This window comes from Gekko japonicus, unplaced genomic scaffold (assembly GCF_001447785.1).
Source record: "Gekko japonicus isolate JY-2015 unplaced genomic scaffold, Gekko_japonicus_V1.1 scaffold45, whole genome shotgun sequence".
In the NCBI taxonomy this organism is placed as follows: domain Eukaryota; kingdom Metazoa; phylum Chordata; class Lepidosauria; order Squamata; family Gekkonidae; genus Gekko; species Gekko japonicus.
Window position 1 is genome coordinate 2,262,536 of NW_015177011.1, and position 6,000 is coordinate 2,268,535.

Sequence of the window (6,000 nt, forward strand, 5' to 3'; positions counted from 1 at the left end):
TATGTGGACCTTAAATCACCTGTGATTTGAGTCTATGTCTCGTCTTTGATGTATTTCAGTGCCCTACAGTTGGCATAGAGAAATACAGTTTTCTGTCTGCATTACAAACCAATGGATGCAAGAACCACTTTGCAGTCTCATGGTTGAAAATGCCAGCTTTGATTTATCAGAAGTATATGTGCTGCAGAGTAATGGTATTTTTCATTTATATAATAGTTCATTACCAGATTTTGCTAGTCTAACATGGAGGGGCAGATTGTTGGTATGCATTGTATTTCTGTAGAGTAATATTGGCTCATAAACAAAATGGATCTTTATCAACTAGGGCAGAGTGGTTTCCATCTGTTATTGAAGGTCATCTCAGGGTGCTTATTAATATTACCCTTTTCACAAAGTGGAACGATTTATTTGGGTGCTGTTGAGAAATCCTCCCCCACCCCTCTGCTATCACCATGGCATTTTGTCTTTCCCATCCTGGCAAAACTGCATTTTGCCATGGTGGTTGTTGACTCAGTGGAACCAGAGTAGAAGTCAATCCCCAGGGGCAGAGAGGCAATAACTAATCATCAGTACTTCAAATAACAATAAACATTGCAGAGAAAGAGATCCTCACTGGGAAAATTCCAGGAATTCAATGAGAGTTACATAACAAATGCTGTCATTACAGGATGTTTGATCTGATTTTTTTTTCAAGCCACATTACTGTGGCAATGATTGACTCAAGCTTAGCAAGAATAATGCTTCCTGCAATAAGATACTTAATATTTAGCCTTAAGACCCTTTCCATAAACGATAGAATTCAAACTGTGACGCCACTGTGGACTTCCCTTAGAACGTTCTATATAGTACTTGCTACAGTGTTGCCTCAAGATATAATGCACTTTGATGAGATTTCTTAAGTCTAATGGAAAATACTCGTAATTAAATTTATTTCTCCACATATTGCCTTCTGACGATTATTCTTCTAGTATTGCTATAGTTCTTTCCACTTCACCAAGCTTAGAAGCTTTGTTATTGTCAAACACACTTTTGTATATCAGGGAGTTTATGCCTCATACTGGTGAAAGTGTTTTGTGAACTGATCAAAGATTCCCCTTCCACCTCTTTGTTTCCTACCCCTTGATCAAGGTGGTGTGTTTCTGACCACTGTCGTCTGTTTCCACATGACTCTTAAGTGTCGTATAAACCTGTTTGTTGTGGAAAAATCCCCCAATGTTATTATAACAGGATTTAGAACATCCATTGTCGGTGGTTTTTTAAACGAAAAATTTTCTCAAAGGGCAATGATTCCCCTCCTGCTTTGGTCCTACTCCTACGCAACTGATGGCTACTAATGTACGAAAGGAATCATTTGACTACTAGATAGAAAGTTTCAATAATCTTGTATCAGGATGAATTATATGAAGTAATATGACTTTTCATAATGAATGTGTTATATTATGGTACCTTCATACACTCAATATTTTCCCACCTGCTGGGAACATATTGAAATCTTCAGCCACCGCCACTGCATGGACAATTTATTGATATACAATTATGCAGTCGTTTGGGCACTTTCAAAAATGTATGCCACTTGTTTTCACCCTTTTCCAGAAATCACCAAATGTTATATCTTTTTTTAATTATTTCTTTGCATTTGTCACTTTGTCAAGCATGAATAAAACAAAAAAAAAATGAATGAGTACATACTATTTTTGTGGTCAGCTGAGAAGCTGCCAGTAGAGTGTGTATATCTCCTGTTTTGGAACGGTCTGATAAAGTTGCAGTCACTGACATGAATAGATACTCCCTTGCTGACATTTTTAAACAAGCACAAATAATATTTGTAAAGACAAATTTAATTTTATTTATTATAGTAATAAACTATTTTATACATTACCATGTCTTGCCTCTGTGGTATATGTTTTCCAATGGGAACAAATGACTGTAATTTTACATTTCTTTGCAAATGGCTGCCTGGGTTATTACTGAGGGGGACGAAAATATATAGGAACATAAGAGAAGCCAACGTTGGATCAGGCTAGTGGCCCATCCAGTCCAACACTCTGTTACACAGTGGCCAAAAATACCAGGTGCCATCAGGAGGTCCAGCACGGGGACCAGGACAGTAGAAGCCCTCCCACTGTTGCCCCCCCCCCAAGCACCAAGAATAATGCCCCTGTATAAATTGATGGTGCAACCTCATTTGGAGTCCTGTGTACAGTTCTGGTCACCACACCTCAAAAAGGATATTATAGCATTGGAAAAAGTGCAGAAAAGGGCAACTAGAATGATAAAAGGGTTGGAACACTTTCCCTATGAAGAAAGGTTAAAACGCTTGGGGGCTCTTTAGCTTGGAGAAATGATGGCTGAGGGGTGACATGATCCAGGTTTATAAGATTATGCATGGGATAGAGCAGGTACAGAAAGAAGTACTTATCTCCCTTTCTCACAATACAAGAACTTGTGGGCACTCAATTAAATTGCTGAGCAGTCGGGTTAGAACAGATAAAAGGAAGTACTTCTTCACCCAAAGAGTGATTAACATATGGAATTCACTGCCACAGGAGGTGGTGGCGGCAACATGCATGGATGGCTTCAAGAGGGAATTAGATAAACATATAGAGCAGAGGTCCATCAGTGGCTATTAGCCACAAGGTATAGATAGGAACTCTCAGTCTGGGACAAGTGATGCACTGTATTCTTGGTGTTTTGGGGGGGGGCAGGGGGAGGGCTTCTAGTGTCCTGGCCCAACTGCTGGTTCTCCTGATGGCACCTGGTATTTTTGGCCACTCTGTGACAGAGTGTTGGACTGGATGGGCCATTGGCCTCATCCAGCATTGGCTTCTCTTATGTTCTTATGTTCAGAGCATCACTTGCCCCTGACCCAGAGTTCCTATCTATACTGTGTGGCTAATAGCCACAAGATACCTAATAGCCGCAAGGTGCCTAATTGTCACAAGTTACCTAATTGTTCCACTATCTTTGAAATAGTCTTGCATGCAATTTTAGATAATTTGTTTAGATACAGTATTGCCAGTGCAAGCGATGAGATTTATAAATAGCCATGTTGCCAAATTTTAGAATTGGACAGATTCAGAAACGAACACACATAACCATATGTTCAGAATTCTTGAATGAACCATACACGAGGCCATCCAAAGTTTGAAAGTGACTTTAATAAGCTAACAGCCTTTCACTCATTTCTAATCCAAACTAGACTGGCAGTAGCATTGATGGAGCCAGTTGGTACTGGCACATCTTTTGTGCCCAGGAACTGTGCTGCACCCATGACCTAGCAGCTAGGACCTCCGTGGAAATATAGTTTCCAAGAAATCTCACTGAACTCCATGGTCGGGGACAGAGAGTGGCACTAAGTGAGAGGGTCTCCCCACAACACCCGCTAGAATGTGGAGTGCCACAGGGGGCAATCCAGCTCTATCTGATGTTGGATGGCCACCCGGATTCTGCCCCTGAGAGCTTGGATGATGCGCTAGAGGCCATGGCTGGGTGGTTGCAACAGAGCCCACTGAAGTCAAATCCTGTGAAGATGGAGGTTTTCTACCTGAGCTGGGGAGAAGTGTATTTGGGGATCAGGCTCCCTGTCCTGGATGGAGCAGCATTGGTCCTAACCCAGAAGCTGAGGAGCCTGGGGGTGAACTGGGATGCCTAACTAACTTTCCAGGTAGCTGCAGCCGCCAGGTCTGCCATTTACCATCTGCAGCAGATCAGGCAGCTGGCTGTCTACTTCTGTCCCTGGGACATGGCTACAGTAACCCATGCAATGGTCACTTCCAGGCTTGATTACTGTAACTCGCTCTATGCAGGCTTACCCTTGAGGCTGATCTGAAAACTCCAGCTAGTGCAAAATGCGGTGGTGCACCTGACTGCGACATCTGTGCAGGCATGCATCCAGCCAGTGCTCCGCCAATTGCACTCGCTACCAATTGAGTACCAGATGTCTCAAGGTGTTGGTGCTGATCTTTATACTTTTACTTTTTTTTATATATATATATATATATATATATATACTTTTTAAAAGCCTTATGCAGCCTGGAACTGAATTATCTACAGGATCGCTTCTCCCCATATGTGCCCCGGAGAGCCTTGCGCCCTGCAGATAGCCATCTGCTGTTTGTCCCCACCCTGACAGATGCCCATCTCGCCTCAACCAGGGCCAGGACTTTCTCCCCATTGAGATCAGGGCCCCGTGAGACCTGTTGCAGTTTTGCAGGGCCTGTAAAATGGAACTGTTCTGCCAAGCCTTTGACTGAGGCAGCGGGCATCTATCAGCTGGCCTCCCTACTGCTGTTACATGAGACCATCATGAGTTGGCATTGGCCCCCTTATTTTCCCAGCTGTAGAAACTGGAATTAAATGTATCGCACTGCCCATTCTAAATATTAGGTTGTATTATTTTAGGCTGTATTATATTTATTGTTGTGAGCTGCCCTGAGCCCACTTCGTGGAAGGGCGGGATATAAATGGAAATAATAAATGAATAAATAAATAAACTACACTCAGCGTCTGAAGATTGTGATCAGCTGGATGAGGCTAAACTAGTTAAAATTGAACCTTGAGAAGTTGGAAATGTGACTGAAAAGACAGATGCCCTGGAGAGCCTCTGGCTTGGATCCACTATAGTATTTTCTGCGGATGGATTTCTTCCTGCAGACTGCAACATTCTCCATTCTTCCCTCTCACTGCAATCCAAAAAGTCCTCTGAAATTAGGGTTGCCAAGTCTGAATTTTGCCGCAGCGGGGGACTCCCAACTGGTGGCTGGAGTGCGCACGGGCGCGCAAAGCGCACCCGCACCGCATCCACATCACTCGGAAGTGACACGACCATGCCGGGCACGCTGGGGGCGGGGGCACGACCATCCGAGGGAAAACCATAGAGTTTTCCCTCGGATGACCGTGGCCCCGCCCCCAGCGTGCCCGGCGTGGTCATGTCACTTCCGAGTGACGTGCACGTCGGGGTGGGGGTCCCCCTGGGGCCCGATCCGCCAGCGACGGGGAACGAGCCTCTGGGGCGGGGGTTTCCCCACCCCCTGGGGGGACTTGGCAAGCCTACCTGAAATGCTTCTTTTTCAGGACAAGGAACCCCCAGGGACAGCATTTGGGGCTGCAAACAGCAGTGGGATGAAAGAAAATTGCACGTTGTAGGCAAAACTCCTTCTGACTGCAGAAATGCTAGAGTGAATCCAAATCTCTGTCAAAACAGGTTGAAAGTCTAGGTGTGCTCAGAGATACTTGAAGGGCTGCCTTTCCCAGTACAACCTGCACCCTGAGTTTTCCCCAGCACCTTTTGTAGTAGTTCCAAGATTTACACTAGATCAACAGTTTTCTCTGTGGTGGCCTTCACTTCTGGGATAATTTGCCAGAAGTTGAGGAATTCCTTTTTTTATACATTTTGAAAGCTACATAAAGTGACAGTGTTTCAGTAGGCCTTTGGTAGAATTGGTGGTGGAAAGTGCCCTCAAGTCACAACCGACTTATGGTGACACCCCCCCAATAGGGTTTTCAAGGTGGTTTGCCATGGCCTTCCTCTGTGGAGCCGCCCTGGACTTCCCTGGAGCCCTCCCACCCAGATACTGCTTAGCTTCCGAGGTCTGATAAGATTGGGCTGGCTTGGGCCATCCGGGTCAGAGCTTGGGTAGAATTGGGCATATCATGCATATAATTTCTGAATATATTAATTGCTGACATGTATGTACCTTGCTTGTTTTCTTTTTTGAGGACTAAAAAAGAATGGAGGGTGTTTTGGCATCTGTGTGAAATTGTTTTGAGGGGAGGCTGCATCTATGCTTATGCTATTTAATGTTTAGTTTTTAATTTGTAAAGCCATTTTGCTCAGGGAAAGAAATGGGTCAAAATAATGAAATACATAAATAACCCCCAGGTTACACATAGGTGGCCAGGGAAAGAATTTAGTACTAGTTACAGAATCTAGCATCGCAGTAATGTCATTTTTGTTTATTATTTTTTTAAGGAAGTCTTTGGTCTTTAAGGCTGGAATGG